At 40.3% G+C, this 22,093-nt stretch overlaps 1 protein-coding gene across 2 annotated transcripts in view; it reads right to left on the bottom strand.

Moving 5' to 3' along the window:
* slc8a2b (solute carrier family 8 member 2b) overlaps nt 1-22,093 on the bottom strand; it is a 201,268-nt gene that overhangs the window by 94,830 nt on the left and 84,345 nt on the right. For both annotated transcript variants that reach the window (XM_084951825.1, XM_084951824.1), the window contains exon 3: nt 4,319-4,344. The gene's annotated coding sequence lies outside the window, so the exon portion shown is untranslated. The remainder of the gene's footprint in view (nt 1-4,318; nt 4,345-22,093) is intronic.

Below are 22,093 nucleotides of genomic sequence, written 5' to 3'. Positions count from 1 at the left end.
AACTGAAGCCCAGGATTCAGGGGCCGGCATGTTGGACAGCATTTGTCAGTTCAGTTCAATGACTCCACCCGGCTCACAGGAGACACACGCATGCACGCACTTCCAAATTCAAGTGTTATAAAATAATTTCACACCCTGCACAGTTTTATGAACAATGAATTGAAATTTAAAACTTATTTTCTTTGATCATAGGTGGTGTGTATCATTAAAATCTGCCAGAGGAATTTAGTTCTTACTGTCGATTTCTTTCAGTGATGTTGAATCTGTCCACTTTGCTCACTTTTTACTAACAGAATCACATGAGATCAGCAAGGAATGAATTATACCAACTGAAAGACACAACCCCACACACACCCCTCCCCATGGTGCCCTGCATTGTTCAGACTGTATGAAGGAGCTTCACCTCATAAATTATTTTACAACCAAAATGGTAGAAGGAGGGAATCCCAATACAATATAACAGCTTTGCAGTCTGAAAAGTAATTCTGCATCGTATCCAGAGAGACGTTTTGCTTTGAGTCTTAACACCTGTACAAGCAAAGCCGCATGAATAATTTAGATACACAACTCTACTGGACAGACTCCACAGTTAATACCAGCTAAAGGGAATAATGACGTTCCCAGAATTTTAATGTGCAGTTGTTCCTGATGACTAACAAGAGATGACAGGAGAAGGAAGGAAATCGTTTTTATTTTATTTCACTGTACATGTTTTTGTTGAGGTCCTTGATTAGCGGTTAGCTTTGGAAAAAACAAAAGAAAAGGAAAAAACTGGCTTACAAAGACATTATATGATTTCAGCTCCTCTCTTCTTCCTTCTCTGCGCCACTGCTTCCTTCCTGTCCTGAAGGGCAGAGGTTATGTTTCAGGACAGGCTCGTCTGTTTCACCTAACGCCTTCTTTTCTACCATCCATCACATTTCTGAGTTCTTGAACTCTATGAATTCTTTTGTTTCCATTTGTTATGGTAACATTATCAAAGATTATTAACTTTCAAAAGAGACAAAATTTTAACCAATTATTTTGACTCTGGTGTTTCTATGTCCTTAAGCAGTAAGAGCTCAGGTTGGAATAAGACATAATTCTCTTGAGTGAAAAGGAAGTAGTGTCTTCTCTTCTATAGGAATATGGAATATGTTTCACTGCTTTGGCTTTTGTTTCATTTTCCATGCACATGGCTGACTTTATTAGGGTTTCTGATGAGAACTGTTTAGCTGACACAGATGACCATAAAAATTATTATTAAAACACATATTGGAGCCATATTTCAGATTGTAGTTGCTCATCCTAAAGTATAAATGTGCTAGGGATAACCAGTATAGTAATGTAAAGTGTAGAAGCAAATGTATATGTCATTTGATGCACAAAGAGGTGTTTATGAGGGTTATAGAGCAAGTTTGGTGGTTTACCGTTTTGATATTTATATGTATCTGAATGTCTGAATGTTTACACATGCACTTTCAAAGCAGTAATAAGTATGTGTTGAATCTACCTAGTTGGTTTTCCTGCATTTATCTGAGTGTAGGATTTCCTGGCTTCTGAGTGGCCAGTGAAGTATCACGAGGGCTGTACACAGGAAGGTGTGCAGAGAGTAAGTCATCCATCTCCATCTTGCTGTTTCTAATAGTTCCGTGAGATTCAGAACCACACAACGAACCCTCACGTTACACTCATACAATCTATGTTTTTGTTTACATTTATTTCATTTCATTTATATTTAATCGCTCATTTTGGATACAATTGTTCAGTCTTATTGTTCAGTCTGAACAATAAGCACTGCACTTTAAACTCACCTGCAGGAAAAGTGCTGCACGATAAATGTGGACTGATTAAATTACCACTGCTTTAAAAAAACAGTTACTCATTTTTAATGTCACAATAAAGTATGTTGTAGGTGATAAGCTGCTATGGCAACGCTGCTGTTTATGGCCACAAATATGATGCAGATGTTCCAGCATCTGTTTATGCAGCATGTTATCTGGTGTAATTATGTAACAATACATTTTAGTGGATAATCTGAGCACAGCTCCAGTGTTTGTAACTTGTGCTGTCCAAGCATGTCTGAAACTGAAAGTCTTTGAATTTGAATATTGCATAACCTGAATTCAACATCGGAATGAAGATATTCAATCGAGCAACTCATATACACACGCACACAAATAAATAATGTATAAGGATACTCTTTAACTTGACAGGGGTAAATAAAGAGACATGACGAGTCTGGGTGGCAGAAAAGATGAAGAAATGGGAGGGGGAAGTAGAGAAACAAAAGATGAGAGCAGAAGGATGAACAGAGACATTAAAGAGTGAGACAGGGAGAGGAGTGCACTATCTAATATGGCAATAATGGAAAAAAAATGGTACGTATATTGGCAGAGTCAGGGTTACCATGGTGTGTGGGTGTGTGTCTGTGGGTTTGTGTGCACGCGCTCAGGGTGGTGATTCATTTGGACACCTTAATTGAGTGTTCTGCAGTTTCCCTCTCGGTTCCTGTCACCTTGACCTGAGCTCAGAGCTCCCTCAGCAAATTCTGAACGAGATGATCTCCATTAATACAGACATGCAGTAAACGTGTGTGGCAGATATTTCAATTACACCCAACACCCATGCACATACAAAGAGCAGAGTAAAAGACACACACACACACACACACACACACACACACATACAACAAGAGCAAAGTGATCCAAAGACACACACATGCATACAAGCACAGTAATGACCCCCACACAGCACCCATTCATCACTTGGTTGGGTCGCTGCGGGATACAACTAATGAGGCATCATAGTGGCTGTTACCCAGAATGCATTGCATTAGCCCTTCAAGGCTTCACGCTATTTGGCCATTCATTGACACGCGTGGAACTGAGTGCTTTTGTGCAAAAAGTGCAGAAAGTCACTCACTGCTGCTTGTGTATGGTGTGTGTGCGTTTTCTATACAAAGAATGGTAAAATTTAAGAGTATAAATCAATTTAAAAAAATGTAAGTGTGGAGTCACTGAATATCTCACAGAGCTAAAGCTGCAGATTTTTATGTGTCTTTTGTGTCTCATGGCTGATTTCTGCAGTGAATCTTTAGAAGACCTCTGCTTGAGCCTAAGTGGTCGAAGCCGTTGCTAGCGTTCATCTCTGTGCTCTGTGCTTTACATTATGGTTGTGTCCTGGTGTTTTACATGCAGATTACTTCTGTCCCTCAAGCTTGCTCTTTCTTTCGCACCCATTCCAATAGTTGACATCTGTGAGTCCTCATTTTGAGGCTTTGATAATTATTTTTTACACTGAGGCGATATTTATTATTTGCTTATCAATCCATTCAAAAACTGAGGGGAAAACATAAACACATATTTTCAACCTTCAATTTTCACTTCTAAAGTCTGTGAGTGGAAATATCTGGAGTTTGCTACACCGAGTTGAAACGGTGACAAACACAACCAGTAAGTATGAAACCCAGTTAAACTGGAACATGCAAATGCAAAGGCAGAATCAATGGTACTGAACAGGACATTCACAACAGATGTGCAGTTAACAGAGAGGTGTGTGTTAGGCTACATCATACAGTTTGTGATAAACTATTAAAATGATGAGAATAAGATCCAGTCTCACAGCAAAATATATAAGAGCTAAGTTAGTTCTAAGTTAGGCACAAGCAAACTGATCTGGAAAAGCTGCCGTTAGAAGCTGAAAGCTCCACTGCTGCTCCCATCCCTTTGTAGCTGACTGTGGATCGCTATAGTGGTCAATCCAGGCTTGTTTTGCTTGTAATCACTGAAAGTCTATGAGATTTCATTGAGATGGTCAGTTATCAGCACAATCCTGCTAAAGCCTTCCTGTGTATACTCCGCTTAAGCCTCTGGGGGTAAAAGCCACTGTCCTGGAGCCTTTAGTGCATATAGATAACTGATAATTGTCCTCTTATAATCTAACTATGAATGCAGATAAAAAAAAAACAATAACAAAGACTTGTGGTTGTGACTACTCAGACTACAAACAACAACTGGTGAAAAAACTCTTGACCTTTGCCTACAGATTACTGTACACACCACCGACTTGCAAGAAAAAAGAATGAATTTGGACCAACATCGTTATTGTAGATCTGGTCTAACCTTATGTGTGGTGCATCAGACTATTATTCACAAGGCAATAAAGGAAATGGTCAGATCTCAACAATGTCTTGAAAACAGCGAGTATTTCTCAACCATAAAACTCTGTAACTCTGCGACATGGTATAGATGAGGTGGACCAGCATCAAATGTCTGTCCCCATCACTGCAATTCCCAAGAGAAAGGGGAAGAAAAGGTGGGAAGGAGAGCAAACTCACCACTAGTCTCAGGTGGTCCTGGCAGGCTGCAGAGAACGAGAGAGAAAGAAAAGCAGATGAGTTGGCTTTCACTTTTGATGTTTTCATTTACATTTTGCAGCAAAGACCTAAACATCAATGGCTAAAAGCATCTTAACAACTCTGCACACTCCCACAGGCGCGCACCAAAAAACAAAAGCATGAATACGGAGTGCAGCATCCCACATCAGCTCAAGGACAGGAGGAGGGAGAGGGATTTACCACGAGAGACAGATGGAGGGAAAAATAAAGGGGGCATAGAGAGTGTTTAAGAAATAGGCAAGTAGTAATATAGGTCAGTGATGACATCTCATATGTATAGGTGTCAGTTAATTAGGTGCATTATCATCTTCATGGATTATGAGCATAGACTTTAATACGCACACACTTCTGTGTGTGGTATGTGTGTGCAGTGTTTTTCTGCCATAGCAGCAGATGTTACAGGAGCAGAGGGACCAATGAAGAGACGCAGGGTGAGACAGATGTATCCCTGAACTGATATATTAGGTTGATTTTTCATATATTTTCAGTTTTGGTAAATCTGAGTCATCCACTGCAGATTAAAAAGAGATTGCTTGCTGACTGGGGTGAAGAAATCATTTTCTAACTTGTGATAACATTCTGGTTTTAAGAGAGTTTTACTGTCCCACAGTGGCAAACAAACAGGTGTTTCCACCCTTAAGTTATGGTTGGATTTTCCTCATGCTGGTAAGATAGGATAGGACTCACGCTCAACAGTGTGAGCTGTTACCAGGAAAAACATAGTCTAACCTTTTAAATCACCAAGTCACTCATAAAAGTGTTGCCATGGTTACAACAAAAAGTCCTTAACCCTGGAGAACCCATGGGGTCAAATCTGACCCCATGGTTTCCCTAGAAAACCGTGGAGTCGGCTCTGACCCCATGGGTTCTCCAGGGTTAAAATGTCATACAGATAATCTCTCCTTATCTATCCATCCATTTTCTGTCACTTCCTGTTTGCAGAGGCAGCCTTCTAAGCAGAGAAGCTCAAATCTCCTTCACCCCAGCCACCTCCTCCACGGGAACAGAGTGATTCCTAGTCCAGCTCTGAGACAGATCTTTACAGCGAGTCCTGGGTCTGCCTCCCTGTAGGACACATACCTCATCCAGGAGACATTCAGGAGGAATCCTTGTCAGATGCCCGAACCTCCTCAACTGACTCCCTTTGATGTGGAGGAGTCACGGCTCTACTGTGATTTCCTCCTTAATGGCTGAATCACTACAGGAGAGCCCAGACACCTTTTAGAGGAAACTAATTTCTGTCACACTATTTCTAATTCCCACATTTCACACTGAGCTGTGAACCACTCCAGTGGGAGCTGAAGGTTACCAGCTGATAAAGTCAGCAGAAGCATATCATCTACTGAAAGCAGAGGGGTGACCTTGCATCCACCAAAGTGGAGACCTTGCATACTTGGCTATGCATAGAAATTCTATCCACAAAAATCTGGAATGTGTCCGACGTGATGATGGGATGAAGGACCAGGTCTCACTAGAACTGTGCAAGGACCGAATGGCTCATGACAACAGACCAGATACCCTGCACCCCTGTAGCACTCCCAGTGGATCCCCAAAGGGTCCAAATCCATAAACCCTGGTTTGGCTAACACATTTTCCAATAGATAAATTCTAGAATCGCATTTCATAATAACAGATTTAATACATGGCTAAATGTATAAAATGTATAAATGGATAAATAAATGGATATATTGATTAAGTAGCCTGACCACAGCTCCATTAAAATTCTGCTGGTGAAAATTCTGATGCTATAGATTATATTCACATTATTATTTTGCCTTTCTGAATAAAAACCACAATGAATTATACCATGTAAACCCTTTAAAACTGGATTGACAGTGTTTACTCAGAAACACTAGTTTATTTTGTCTTTCAGACATCTGTTAAGTCTGTTTTTATCTTCTTCTAACCTACTATCATGTCTCTTCGTGGCAGTCACCCCCACCTGTACCTCCTTTGCACCTGCTGCATCACCCTTTGCTCACCTGATTCCACTGAAACCTCTCACCACTCCCTCTTTGCCAGGCTGACTTTGTGCTTTTAGTTCTCTCAGACTCTTTCTGCCTGCTCTGTTTGTTTGCCTCTACGGTTCTGGTAACTTTATACTCTAAGTAAAGCTTGTTTTTGTATCAAGATTGTGGGCTTTCTGAATTAAATTTGATTTCTTTTGTAGACGTGCATATTTAAAACAAAATGTGCTGCATCCTTTTTCCACTGTGAGGGAATAAAAAATCTTTAATATTTGCTTCTCATAGTGTTTTTTTTAACCTAAATTCAAATTCTCTGTACTTATGTCATATATCAACTTAACACTGCATAACTGACTGATGACGAGAGGATAAAATATAACATACCGAGGTTCTTATTGATCGAATATCTTAATATTTGAGAAAAAAGATCTTTTTAGGCTTTTTTTGTTGTAGCCGGTCTAAACATTTGAGGATCTGTCTGATTTGGGACACAATTAAAGACAGAGAGATTAAGCCCCACATCCTTCCTCCCACAGTCTTATCCTGTATTAAGAGGCAGATGGAGCTTTTTCTTTACTCTATCAATAGCTGTCTATCTGCTGAGAGGGGCGGCCGGTCTGAGATGGAAAGAAGGAGACGACTAACTGCTCTGCAAGTCAACACATGTGATGTAACTCAGCAGACCGAGAGAACAGACTACACGCTGAAAATCACACCTCTTTCCTGAGTTTGACCAGGTTTGAATGTACAATCAAAGCACTTGATTGTGCTTGAAAACTAATTTAAACTTCATATTACATGATACAAACAAGACATCACGCAAACCAACCACCAAAGCAAAACCGGAAGGGAACAAACAACCAATAACTAACAGGGAACAGGAAAGAAGAAAAGCCAGAGAGATGATTCATGGAGGGAGTTAGTGTGACAGATGACAATGATTCAAACAATAGGGTGAGATAGTGGCAGATGATCTGTGGTGGCGATATCTAAAGGGAGCAGACAAAAGAAGAAAAAGATCTGAATCCAAAACTTAAAAACAACCCTTGGACCATGACATGTTGACATGGTGCATATAAAATGGTTTGTACAACCTGTAAAGGTGTTGAAGTTGTTGCTTTGATAAAGCTAAGCTCTCCACAGTCGTCAGGTGTGTTTTGTAGGTGTAATAAAGGAGCGGTAACCTTGTATGTGACACTCATAAAAATTAGATTTTCTCCTCGCTCTCTGCTCAGAGAACAGCTGATGTAAAGGTCTCGGCTAAAGGTTGACTGCCAACACTTTCGTTACTGATGCATTTCATCAGGAGAAAAGATGCCATAGTTCACCACTCCAAAAGATCTTCGGAGCTGTCTCTCTAACCACAGTGCTCTTTAAACCAGCATGGCTCTCTACTGTTACATGAGGTAAAGTGCAGTTATGCAGCACATCACCGCTCTTAGCTACTGACCCATCTGACAGCATTTCTAAAGGTTGAGTCAAACATGTTGAAAATGAAAAAGCCTTTAAAGTTTACAGAACAATTAATTTTCTCCAGTCAGGTTTTTCCACAATGGGGATAATAAGGCCAGTCCGTACCTATTTGACTGTCATGGCAATGAGAACCCTTTGTTTCAGGGTGTCCCTTAATAAAGTGACGATGGGTAACTCTAGGCTGAAGCAGCTTCAAACAGACTCAAGTGTTTTGTTTTTGTGTTACTGCAGAGAGCATGACACAGGGGATGAGGAGTATCAGAAAAAATAAAGTAATTTTCTCAAGTATTTTCACAAAGGTCTCCCCTGTTTTAATGTGCCACAATTCAACTGTGAGCAATCTCCTCACAAAAAAGTTTTAAAAATGGACAGATGTCTTGGTCAGACCCTTAATTTTGGTGAAAGTCCAGCCTGTTGTAACTTTATTGCAGTTTATTGTTTGATAACAGCATTTTGGTTGTTTTGTAAGTGATTTAAGTGTTAGTCACATGTTTAGTGAGAGCTGTTAATTATAGATTAAATTTTTTGCTAAAGGGGAGCATTTAACAGGTATTTCATTAGAAAACTGCGTTTCCCAGAATCCTTTGTGGTAGACGAAAGTTACTCTGGGGTTTTTTTTGCTAGCAAGAAGAAAGTTTTCGGGAAGCCATTATATGTTGCTCTGATGTCGAGCAGTTCAGTTTATTTGTTGTACATTCCCCTTTTTGAAGCCTTATATAAAAACTATCGTTTCTACAATTGATGTCCGATCCATTTTTTTGGCTAGTGGATTCGCCACAACACAGCCAGTAAAACTGCGGTTTACTCACTGCTCACACTGTCTCAGAGATAAAAGGTGCAGGCATTTCCTTAATTGTGGCTGCTTTAAATACTGGAGCTTCAGACTTTCCAAACCAGCAGAGAGACTGTTCTCTATAAAATGGGATATAACATCCCCGGACCAACAGTTTTGATGGCCATGTATATAAACATATCCACTTAGCCTTGACCTGCCTAAGTGGATACACTTTTTATCCCTCTGACGTAAAAGGCCGTGAGGCGGGCAGGCACCTTGGAAACCCAAGTTTGTGAATATGATAACTCAAGAACCAGGCGACGCAGGAGGTTCAAATTGATACCAAAGGTGTACGAAAGATTTTGGACGAATTTGAATCCAAGACATTGACCTTTAAGGTCAGAGGTCAAGTTTTCTGACAATCTTGTGAATACTAGAACGTGAGAATAATGTGATGTAGGTCCCAAATGGTTGATTCTGTTCATCTGGTTGTAGCGTTTTCAGTGGGAGAACGCTACGTCCAGATAAACAGAATCAACCTTTTGGGGTTTACTTACCTGGATGATTGAGCATGCATCAAGCCAAGGTGATGCAGGATTTCTAAATTGATACCATAGGTTTATCTACTAGAAGGCTGAGGGGTAGCACTGGTAGCCATTAGTATTTTTTAGTGTCTCACAGTCTCCAGTCTTTGCATCTGTAATATCAGCTTAACAAACAGACTTTACACGAAGCAGAGATATCATGAATGTGCTGTGCAAACATGAGGAACATGTATGACATGTATGCATTATGAATGCAGATTTAATGAAGGGAAAGTAAGTAAGCTTCATATTTCACGTATTTAAAGGTAAAGATCAACATTTCTGAACTGTTTTGACTTGCTTTGTTTCAAATGCAGTTTGATATTTAACATATTTATTGCCATCAGCGTGCCGAAGTTGATGCCATTGGGCACAAACTCTATTATGCATCAGTAAAGAACATTGCAAGATGAGAATTAACTTTGTTAAGTCTTTATTATATAGTACACCATCTAAGAAAGGCTGTGAGTGGACAGTATGAATGCAAACTTAGTCCTCTGAAGTAGTCGTCAACATTTGGATTAATTGCTCAACCAGGTCGGTTATATTGAGACTCAGCAATCCTTATATCTTTTTTTTTTTCATAAATGGAAATGTAAAAAATAAATGCTGACGTTTTAAAAGAGGCAGTGTGGACCTGTGTTTGATATAGTTGTCAGGCACTAATAGAGTCATAATTTTTGAAACTTTTGAAAAGCGCCAGGCTAGCTGCTTCCTCATCGTTTCGTTCCCAATGCCAAGCTTAGTTAGCCAACTGCTGGCAGCAGCAGCATCAATCTTCTAATCCAACTCTCCACAAGAGAGTCAAAAAGTGCATCAATCCCAAAAAACTTTTCTTAGCGGAAACATTCAGCTTTATAACTGAAACACAATTATTACATGAACTGTTTAAAAAAATTAAATCATGCTGCTCTTGCATGCAGTCATAATTGTTAACCTTCATCTATATTAGCAAGCAAGAAACCATCAAACCTTAATGAGAATTCACTTTATTCTCTAAATATGCAATTTATCTTTCTATACAAATGTCTGCCTTTGACTTAAACATTTTATTGCCACAATCTAAGAAGTTGGAAAAAACAGTCTCCTGAATAAAATCTCCAGGGGAGGAAGCCAGAGCTCTCATCAGCACATTTACAGGGAGCCAGGTCACTGATTTACTGATTAGAAACAGCTGCAGTCTCTGTAGTTTTGAGGAGAGATGATCCGCTTTCACATTTATGAAACGTTGGCAGCTGAATAAAGAACATTAAGTCTTCCAGTGAGGGGTAATCCATCAATATGCTAGTACTGTAGGCATGGCTGAAGCCTCCGAAACTATAATGACAGTGCAAAACTGAAAGCGTACAGAGACCTGCTGAGTCTTCAAAGATATTTTTGGTTCTAAGTAATTTGAATGAAATTTAAATAAGTGAATTAAAAAAAAAAACCCAGAGAATAAATACAGTTGTTTACTTGGGGGAGATATAAAAAATTAATGACAAATAAAACTTGAAGAGAGGAAAAATATCCAATACAAATGTAATATCTGCAAAAGCTTTGTTTCATTTGTTCTTTCCTGTATTCAAGAGGATAGAGGACAGCTTTAGAAGCACAGATATCTGCTTTCAGTTCTAAAATGGTATGTCCAGGTGACGCGTCAATGAGAACAAATCAAACATTTCCTGCATCCTAATCCAACTTTTAAATTGGTGCCTTCATTTAAATGCAAATAGTTGCAGCAAACACGTAGATGGATGTATAAAAGCGTTATTCACACCTGTTAAAGAGCTTAAAGAATTTCAGCTCATGACAGGATATGTATGCATACATACTGTAAATTGTCATAATGCAGCCGTTAAATGGATAAAGTATCTCAGTGAAAGCACCAAAGAGCTCTTGACACAATTTATTTGAAAACCTTCAGGCTGCAGGGTAAAGCACGGAGCGCTGCAGAGAAATGAAGGCTGCTCTCGCTGTTATGGTCCTGCACAGACGACGCAGCGCTGCAGCTCTGAGGCTTCTCATTTCTTCTATTCTGACAAGTCCATTGGCTGAGTCTCTTTATGAATTTGCTCGCCCTGCATCAGTCACAATGACCCCGGTTTGGCCCGTGGGTGCTAAATGTCAACAGCAATGACTCTGGTTGACACGAAGTGCTGAGAGTGAGTTCAAAGTGAGTGGAAGCCTTCAGAGATGAGTTCAGACACACTTTTGGTCCATCAATCACAAGCAGAGCAAAACATATCAGAAAAACGCCAAAACAAAACTCCAGAGACAGTGAGCAGCCACGAATAAAGACAAACTTACCAAAGCTCAAAAGGCAAACCCACAGAGGAACAAACTGCACATCTGAGTGAGAGTTACACATTCACAGCGTGGATATTCTCCACCAGTCTGGTGAATCAAGCTGGCAGCTTTCTGCTCTATACTGAAAGACTTACCACAGTTAAGCAGTCCAGATGGTCATGCATAAACAACAGATCCTGATTTTAACAAACTGTTGTGATTATAGACAGAATTACAAGTGTTGTCTTGCTGATGAGGTGGGATGACAGTGAGGGAGAAAAATTCTCTCATTGTGTGCAGAAAAAACCTGCAGGAAACTAAACATCCAGATCCACCAGGATTTATCCTGTCAAAACCAGTCCATTCAACACAAGGAATCACCACGGTCAGTGAACACATTTAAAGAGTGCAGATTTTCCTGTAATGATGGAAACGCTACTGAGAGCCTGAGAACTGCATTCAGTAAAAACAAAAAATGATTTAAATCACCAACTTTATTAGAATTCCTCCCAAGATGGCCACAAATGTCTCTTAAAATGAAAAAAACAAACAAAAAAAACCACTCTTTCTTCCTGGTAAAAGGTTTTTTTCCTTCCCACTGTCAGCAAACTGCTCGGTCACTGAGGGTCATCTGATTGTTGGGGTTTCCTCTGTATTATTGTAGGGTCTTTACCTTACAGTATTAAGCTGATTTGGCACTATGTAAATAAAATCAAACCGAATTGAGTTAAATTAATTTGGACCACGTTCATCCATGTAGATTTTGAGATACTTCCAGGGAAAAAAAAAGAAAACTTGTCCTTGTAGTTGTGAAAAGTTAGGAGATCACTAAGGATATAAAGGTAACACCCCAAAGTATGAGACCATGAAGCTTGAATTTCGAGTTCCAAATTGTACCAGAGTTCCTGTAATAGCTGCTGAGATATTTAAGTCTGGACCAAAGTGGTAGAAAGACAGAGTGACCTGACATTGCTATCCTTAGAGAAATGCTGCCACTGGTGCTGAAAATAAGCTGCACCCATTTAAAGACCCATTTAAAATCCTTGACACCAGATTCTGAAGAAGGATCTTTATAATTCTTGAATTGCCAACACGAGTCAAACACCAGCAGAAGAAAAGAGTGTCTTAAATATTTGATTTTCCCCCAAATTCAACAATGAAAGAAATTACTGAAAGAGACTGGAGCTTTGTTGTTACACTGCCTTCTCTGCTCTTGCTCTTGACGAAGGCGGTCACACTTTTCTCCTCTCCTCCTCCTCCTCTCCCTTAGCTTCCCTGCTTAGCCTCTTATGTCCTTGTCTAGTCTCGTGTTTTTTGTATTACTTTTCCCTGGAACACTCTCTCACAGTCTGTTCTCTAAAACCTAAAAGAGGAATTATGGATTTGATCAACTGGTCCCTAAATGCAATTGACACCCCTTTCTCAACGAGAAGTTTGGGCTCGGGTGAGCCTGAGTGCTGAAGATATTTACCTATTCGGAACCATGGTAACAGGGTTCTTGCTGATCAGAGCTGGCTTGGCCCTGAATTATTGAAGAATTAAGGAAGCGGAACCGGCTGTTCAAACCCCCACAAGGCTGCCCGCTGGGATTGAAACGATGGGAAGAGGCACACTGTCGTGAGTTCTCAGAATCGGCTCTTTGAGCACAAGAATGACAACATCACAGAGCGCAAGTATGGTGAAGCTCGCGGCTCTCCAACGGGAGATTGAGAGACCAGTGTTGGACTGTTAGAACTGCTTTGAAATTCATATGAGCTGTTCGTACTAAAGTAAAAACCACCATCACTTCATGCGGATACCCTTTCGGCGCCAGCTGCGGGCTCAAGGCTGAAGCCGAACAAAAACACCCTGATAACGACTGTGTTTAGTCTGTTCCTTCCCACTCCATGCAAGGCCACCTGGGTTGGCTGGAAGACTGTTTACTTAGCCTGGCAGGGCGAAGGACACTGTCTCAGCTGAACTCTGAACACACACACACACACATACATATACACTGATATGCACACACTCATCCCCCCTCCCTTTCCAAACGCCTTCGATGCTTGTTCCCTCCTGGGAACACGGCGGGTCTGAGCCCGCGCTGGAATGGTAGCACTGGGCAGGATGGCTGCTGTGTTTGCTTCGGATTACTCCTCACCCCCCACCCGACCCTGCGGCTTGTCACGTGTTCCATACTGTTGTGCTGTGGACATTTATGTGCTTTTTTGTGCAGAGGAGTTTTTTTGTTTCCTGTTCTCATGCTGTCCTCCCAGGAGCCCAGCATGAGTAGAGGTCTCTTTTTTTCCTCTTGTACTTTCCCATTGTAGTGTATATTTCAGTGTTTTTTTTTCTGTAACGCTACCGATCTCCGACCTGTATCCCCATGTGATGTCTGTGTTCTGTGTGTAAGGTCGGGGGGAGTCCTATTTCACTGCAGGGCAACCTGCACGTGGCGAATAAAGCCTTGATTGATTGTTTGATTTGAATGTTTTATGTCGGGAAATTTTGCTCCTCTGACTTTACCACAGCTTCAGTGCAACAGAGCTCTTTTTAAAACCCCACTGCTCATCATTCATTCAGAGAATACTTGAACTTCTTTACACTAAAAAAGAGGAAATTTGGAATGTTTTTAATGGGTGTGCTTACTTCTGCACTTGTGGACTATAGGGAATCCAACAGCTGTAGAACATGCCCAACGTTGTGGTATTTAATATAGTGATATTCAACAGGTGTTTGGTACAGCTGCTATGAAACACATCTGGAGAGGATTTAAACTTTTTATTTTACTAATTTGGCTTCAGTGAAAACCTCTTTGCAGTAAAAAAAAAAAAAAAAAATGATCTGAACCACATCGAGACTGATAGCTGTCATCTGAGAGTGATACTGATAGTGGATATGACAAATCTTCAGCGGTGACATCATCATCAATCAGGTCAACAGGAGCAAAATCTCACAGGAATGTTTCCAAGATTTTGTTAATGACACCGAGACCTGAGACTGCGTATTTAGCATTGCTGTTCCTAATAATCAAGTTTGGAAGTTTCAGAGTGCAACAGCCTGGTGTGTAAGCCTCAGACCTAATTTACAACTTTCTACGATTTAAGAAGCTCTCTGGTCTCTCATAATGGAATAATAATATGTTATTTGTTCTTCCTTGAGCTGAATATGTTGCCCAGCACTTCAGGAGTCTCTCATGCGTCCCTCCTCTCAGCCTCCACCAGATTTTCCAGTAAGTCTCAAAAGTGTCCATCAGCCATCTGCCTCCTCTGTTGCACCAACGCCAGCATCTGCACTCCTTGCATTCGCTTACTATCTCCTATCTTCATCTGAGACTCAGCTCTCCATGTTGCCACTTTCTGTGTCCAACCATCAGTAAAAACTAATTCGCATTTTCACATTAAAAACAACAACAACTCTCTTCTGCCAAATTCTCTCTCCTCATTTCACAAACTGGCTCAAAGCCCCATGTCTGCTAACGTTCCCCAGTGAAGAATGACTGATAAGTGCTTCTGTCAAATACAATCCAACATTATTATTGGATGTGAAACAGAAAAGCCCTTCAGTGTCCAAAAACCTCTGTAACCTCTGCAGTTGTACTGCACTACACTTTAGGACGGCCGTCTGTAAGAAGCCGATTAGAAATGACACAAATTTCAACTCCCATTAGTCTTATCTACGCACCACACAAACACTTACATCAACATACAACATGCACAGTGCAAACCGGAAGGATTCCAACAATGCATGGAAAATGGAGCTTTAAAAAAAGGGAAAGAGTTCTTCCTTTCAAAATAAAATCAGGTAGGCAATAGTTTTTGGATTAAAAAATAATAATACTCCAACTAAACTCCAGAAGCAGCCACTCTCTGTGTACTCCTAATGCTCTCAATTTCTAATAATATATTGTAGTAAAGTTTATTTAGCCTCCTATTTATAGTCTTTTCTAAACTCCTCAAGCACAGTCCCCACATGATTGACTTGTGACTAAACCGTTACTTGTTAGTTTATTAAATGATTTTTTTTAAAACCTTCAATCTTAAGATTTAAATTTGTATGTTTACATTTTTGGTTTCAAAAAACTTGGTTCCTGTCTGCATCCTTCTTGGGACTACAAAAAAGCCTCTCTTTAATCTCTAAGAGCTCTAATTTCCTGTTGAGCAGGAAGCCAATTTTCCAAATCAGTGCCTCTGTAGACACTAAACGAACAAACTTGTAACAAAAACTGTTCGTTGGAGTGAAAGAGGTGAGGGCACAGACTATATCAGCACAGCTTTTCTGTGCTTTAAAAATCAGTAAGTGGAGAGGTACAAATAATACAGAACCTCTTTATGGACTTTAAAGCAGTTTCAGTCTATTTGTGTGCGAGCAGATTGACATAAAGATCCTGCCTGATTGAAGGAGCTTAAGCAGCCAACGCTCTGAAGAGGTGATGGCAGCTCTCTGCAGACTCCACAACACGCTCAAGGTGCCGGCTTGGCTCAATTATGGTGCAGCTGAGAATGGTGTAAATCATACACTGTGAAATTTAACACCTACGGGAGATTTTATAGTAATGTTACAGACTTGGAGAATGCATAGAAACAAGCACTGAAAGCTTGAGGTGGAAAAACAAAGAGCTCAGCAATTAATCAACAGTATGACCTTTTAATCCTGATCCTTATCAAAGGAGACACTGATTTGTACTTAAAAGTCACTCGACTTTTATGGCACACATGTGAGTTTCTGTAGCATTTCAGGAGTGAGGATGTCCAAATGTAGGACACAGGTACTGTTATAGTATGAACACACGGGAACAAAGCCCGGTGAACATAAGCTGCACAACAGGCAACCTGACAAAGACAAGGGGGACGGTATATACACAGGGGACACAGAAATGGATAAGGGCAGAAGTGAAGAGAAATAACACAAGGACGAGTTTTGATGCATCGTAAACACTTCTTTCACGCGCTGAAGTAAAATAAGAAGTAAAACAATGGAAACTAATGGAGACAGGGGTAGGGAGTAGGTACGGGAAATTAAGGAAACTGCAAAGACAAAAATAACAAAATACCACGACTATGAGAACGACTAAGAGGGTGGAAAGAAATTACACAACATGGTTTTTGTTTGTGTAAATTTTATGTATATTCTATCTGTAGACATGCACTTGACATTAAAGCTTAGAGTTTATTTTATGTTATTTTGCAGATCACTTAAGCTACAGCTTTTGGACCCCAGGAGGTCCCAAAACCACCCTTTGAGAACCACTTTTCTAAACATCCCAGTGTTAGTCGACTCAGCGTGCTCACTTCACTGACTTTAAGTTACTATGTGCTCTCACTCTTCATGTTCTCACACTCACATCCTCTCCATCTTTAACTGATGTAACTGAAACATGAGGAGTAGGAAAAACAAGCCCTGATGTAAACTTTGACTTTAGCAAACACAAAACATAAAGAATGGAGCAGCTTTCAGCCCCTTAATGTGACTAATGTCACATAATCTGCAGAGTAAAAGCTAACAGCATTATTAGAGTTAGAGGAAAACACACTTTTTAAGCCTTTAAGAGGTCGTCTGAAACTACTGCAAACATTTGAATATCATTGTAGCCATTTGCTTTTTTTATGCAACATCATCATATAACAGTGCAAAGCTGCTCACTCCTCAGCTATCTACAATAATTCCTCCCAATCTTAAATTATACAATTTAATCTTCACGTCCTTCTCCTTCACTACGCAGGAATTACTGCGTGCTAAATCACTCGTTAGTCGTGACGTTGAGGAGTGAAGAGCTGGAGGCAAACGTCGCGCTACGATGAATTCACTCAGGGCGGGATGAGAGCGTAAACCCACATTTTTGATTCCAAGCAACGAGCAAGAACCTTTCTGCTCTGAAGACTAATTTCTTCCTTTTCACATCATTGCATCCATACACTCCCACACTCTTCCTCTCCCTCATTTCCTCCTTATTGTGCTCAGCTTTAATCAGCCTCTTTCATGCTCTCGTCTAATTGTTTGGTGTTTATGTATTCATACGATGTGTTTGCTTTTTACGCTCTCTGTTTTGACATCATATTTGGAGACACAATGACCTCCTGTCCCTCTGTCCTGATTATGGTCTAGTTATTTATTATTTTTGCTTGACCTCTCTGTTGCCCATAATTACACGCTGTGGGTGTGACTTTGTACTGATGCTTTCTTCTTCTTTCACTGTTCAGCTCGAAACTATTCAAACTCTTGTCCCTTGATCTTCTTAGTTTGTTCTCTTCCTCTAATTTGTGTTGTTTCTAAAAGTTTGCATCCCTTCATTAAGCACGATAAATTGACTGTAGTAAAAAGATCAGTGGATTATGAAAGGTTCAGCTGGGAAGCATCAAATTCTTCATTTCTGCTACTTTAATCAAAACTTTAATAAACCCTCGAAATGAACTGGGAAAAATATTCGATCAGTCCTGTCCAGGAAGATTTTTACATTCAGATTTCTTCAGGGATTCCTTTTGATGTCATTTCCACAGGTTTATTGGCCTCCCTCTGAAACATTTTACTTTACTTCTGGCAGTAAATTGTAACATTAGGAGGTGTGTTAGACATTAGGAGGAAGAAACAGAGAAAAATATGATAAAAAGAACCAAAAACAATAAAATAACTTATTTTTTCTTTTACAAACTAATCAAGTTGGTGAAATACGAAGTTGTATAGACTCTAATTGGACTGTTTGGTATATCACTGTGCATCTTCAGGACCTTCTTGATTAAATCTAATTCAGATGACTCACAGCAGGTGAAACTAAACGAAACATTAAACACTTGATGACTTAACTGATAACGAGCCATAGTTGAACAGTCTGTAATCCCTGCAGATTGAAAAGTGACTGCACGATATGATAAACAAGTAGAGATGGGATGAAATGGGAGATTAACAAACAGCGAGAAGATGTTTAAATAGAAAGTGTTCAAGTTGTGAATCAGAGTCAGTTAGTAAAATCAAATCAAAATGTATTTATATAGCACATATTAAAAACAACAAAGTTGATCATAGTGCTTCACAGTCAGTAAAAGCATGAGACAATTAAAAGAAAACAATAAGAAAACAGGGCAGGAAACAATACGTGACAACACAACAAGCCAGATAACAGCCAACTAGTTAGAATTAAAAGCCAAAGTAAAAAGATTTTAAGACGTGATTTAAAAGACTGGATAGACTCGGCGGTACGAATATGAACAGGGAGGTTATTCCAGAGTCTAGGTGCTACGGTTGCAAAGGCCCAGTCACCTCCGAGGTTGTGCTAGGAGCATCTGATTGGACGATCTAAGTGCTCTATTGAGATTGTACAGATGGAGGAGTTCGGAAAGATAGCTGGGCGCTAAATTATTCAGAATTTTAAAAGTGAACAAAAGAATTTTAAAATCTATACAATATTTAACAGGGAGCCAGTGTAAGTTGGCTAAAATTGGAGTGATGTGTTCATAGATTCTAGTACCTGTTCAGAGAGGCGCAGCTGCATTCTGAACTAACTGAAGCTGGTAAAGAGAAGAGTGTTGGAGGCCCAAGTAGACGGAGTTACAGTAGTTCAGTCTGGGTGTGATGAATGCGTGACACATTAGTGACACATTAGTGACACATTAGCATTAAGTCTGATGAAATGCTATTCTTATTGAAAAACTGAAAGAAGCATAAGTTAGGTGATAATGGCTATGGACAGAGGTTTGCTGATCTGATGCAGTCTCATTGATGGAATAATGAATGAACACATAAAGTGATGCACCAATAGGTAGGTGGACACAAATGGCAAATCGTGTATAAAAAAAAAAAAAAAAACTATTATTGCTGAAAAGTTCATGCAATAGTTTTGTTCAACCCCACCGACAGTCTGAGGTTTTGCTGTTTCAGCTGTTTCAGCTATTTAAATTAATAATTTCTGGTGGCACACAGAGCCAATATTAAGAAAATGCATCAACAGCCAAACATTTCTGGATCAAAACAAATTAGAGGTGTGCGGAAGAAAGTATGAACCGACACAGGTAATGAACAAATAAATTATTTGAAATGTTGAGATCCTGCACGTCGAGCTGCACTTGCTATTCCTCTTATGTTTCCAAAGGAAACGCAGAAGTAGTGTAGCTGGTGTATCTGCCTTCAGTCTGTCTTTCCTTTCTCCATCTAAACACACAAACACTCTCCTGAATAATTTACACCCACTACCTCCTCTCCCATACTAATCGTCGCCTCCTCTGCGTCTCTGTGGCCCGTGTCTACATGATTTGTGGATGTATGTGTTTGTGAGTCAAACTGCATCAGTGTGAGTGTGGTGTGTAGGTCTGTGTGGGCATGTATTCTGTGTGCTCTGTGTTTTTGTTTACGGGTTTGTGCAGCAGCAGGCTCTCCGAGCAGGCGCACACAAACACAGACACACACAGACAACAGCGTTTTAATTTACAAGTAGCTCAGCTCTGTAGAAAGCCACCCACTTCTGCTCAGGACTCAAACCACAGCAGCGTGATGAACAACACCGAGTTGTTGGAGTGAAGGAAAGTGAAGGAAAACTCCCCCCGAGTCCTGCTGGGCACAGCGGCTTTTCTTACAGTGGCGACTGCAGCATGAGCTGCTGTAATATTATCACATAAATGAGTGTCCAATCTGAGCCACAGAAAATTCATCTCCACTTTGATTAATCACTAAAGTTCAGTTGCAAAACTGAAAAACATTTGCCAGCTCCATTTGTTTAAAGATTCAAGTCATAATAACTAATAAACCAAGAAATGTCTGTTTATCCATCCGTTGTGTATGTGTTGTAAACCTTGAAGTCATGAATGATAACTGAGGTGGCCAAAGTTTGGGTTCCTGCCTGCTTCACCTCAGCTTATCTGTGCCGTTTGACAGTGTTTGTGCAGTTAGTACCTTCTGTAACATTTTAATGCAATTATCTATCAACTAATATGGCCGACTGTGCATTTAACTGTACTCGCAGATTGTCTAAAAAGTCTGTGGCAGCTTTTACTTGCATTTATTAGCAGGTATCTGCACCTGTACCAATAACATATATGGATTGTCTATGTATGCATCTTGCTAACAAGCTTGCTAGTCTTAGCTACCATGGTAACCCTTGACTATAATGGGCCCAGAACCGATCACAGCGGGCTGATATCTGTATCTCTTATGCATGATCTAGGACTCTGCCTCCTGAGCGTCTGGATCCTTTGACCTGCAATCGATGAACCAACTCTGTGTGACTCTGCAATGTTGACAAGCACCACAAACAAAAGCTGTAAAACAATCATGCCTTTAAGTTTTACAGCCTACATCGCAGGACTCTTGCATTTGACTGCTTTAGCCTTGGTAATGGATTGGATTTATATAGCGCTTTTCAAGGCACCCAAAGCGCTTTACAATGCCACTATTCATTCACTCTCACATTCACACACTGGTGGAGGCAGCTACGGTTGTAGCCACAGCTGCCCTGGGGCAGACTGACAGAAGCGAGGCTGCCATATCGCGCCATCGGCCCCTCTGGCCAACACCAGTAGGCGGTAGGGTAAAGTGTCTTGCCCAAGGACACAACGACCAGGACAGAGAGCCTGGGGATCGAACCAGCAACCTTCCAGTTACAGATACGCTTCCCAACCCCCTGAGCCACGGTCGCATTTGACTGCTTTAGCCGTGGTAGGGTGTATGCATTAACAGTCAGGCATTACTGTAACAGTGAAGTCTTCAACTCCACTAAAAAGTGAAGCACAAACTATTCAAAGAAGTCTTTTTTAATATCTGAAACATATTTTAGAAAACTATAATTTGAGTGCAGGACGTGGGGCTTTTTAGTGCTTCAGTCAGGGCCCGTGGTCATGACTGAGAGGAGAAAATGTCTCATTTAAAAGGGATTAGACACACACAAGATGGAGGATGAGTTTTTATTGACTGTCTGAGCGTGTTAATGGTGGGTACAATGATGACCCACGGCGACACAGCCCAGAGGCAGATGGAAGAAAAATGTACTGAGTTGTGCAAATAACTTTGTGAGTTTTTTAAATGCTGCAAAAGTCTTTGTTTGAATCAAAGAAGTGGGATTGGTTGACGGGATGACAGAAAACTCAGCAGAGCTGCATAATGTGCCACACTGATGTGAAAGTAGCTGGCTAAAGTGAGAAGCTGTTAAGACTCACTGCTCCTCCTCCTGCTTTATGTTAATGATTTAATATACTGGAAGTAGTGCGGTGTGCATGGAAAAGTGAGAGGCGTGACAGTTTAGGCAGATTAATAGATGTAATTTCTCCTGTGACAGCAGAGCGTGAGATTCGAGTCACACCTCATAAAAAAAACAGTCAAAAATGTTAACTTCAACACTTCCAGCTGACAATTCTGACACTGACTTCATTAGGTGCACAAATCAAACACACCCCAGAATAAGCAACAGCAACAAATTCTCTAGTTGTACATACTAAAATGATGGAGGTCGCTTTTGAGTTTGAAACGTGAAGCCAGTGCAAAAGTGGGTTTATTTTAAATGGCCAAGTGGACGACAATCAAGTGGACCAGTATGTTAGTAATGAAAATAAATCTTTTCGGCATTTTTTGGGCCTTCAGACAATAATTTTTGGCAAATATTGAGTCTGCAAATCTCTGTCAGACTGTTTATTCCTCCAAAGGAGTGTTTCAGACCCGTGTACCGGCGTGTTTGCTTCACCTCTAAGATACG

Source organism: Perissodus microlepis, chromosome 14 (genome assembly GCF_051167445.1).
Source record: "Perissodus microlepis isolate ML-2025 ecotype Zambia chromosome 14, ASM5116744v1, whole genome shotgun sequence".
Classification (NCBI taxonomy): domain Eukaryota; kingdom Metazoa; phylum Chordata; class Actinopteri; order Cichliformes; family Cichlidae; genus Perissodus; species Perissodus microlepis.
The sequence above is the reverse complement of the archived record's forward strand: the minus strand, read 5'-3'. Positions and strand labels throughout refer to the sequence as shown.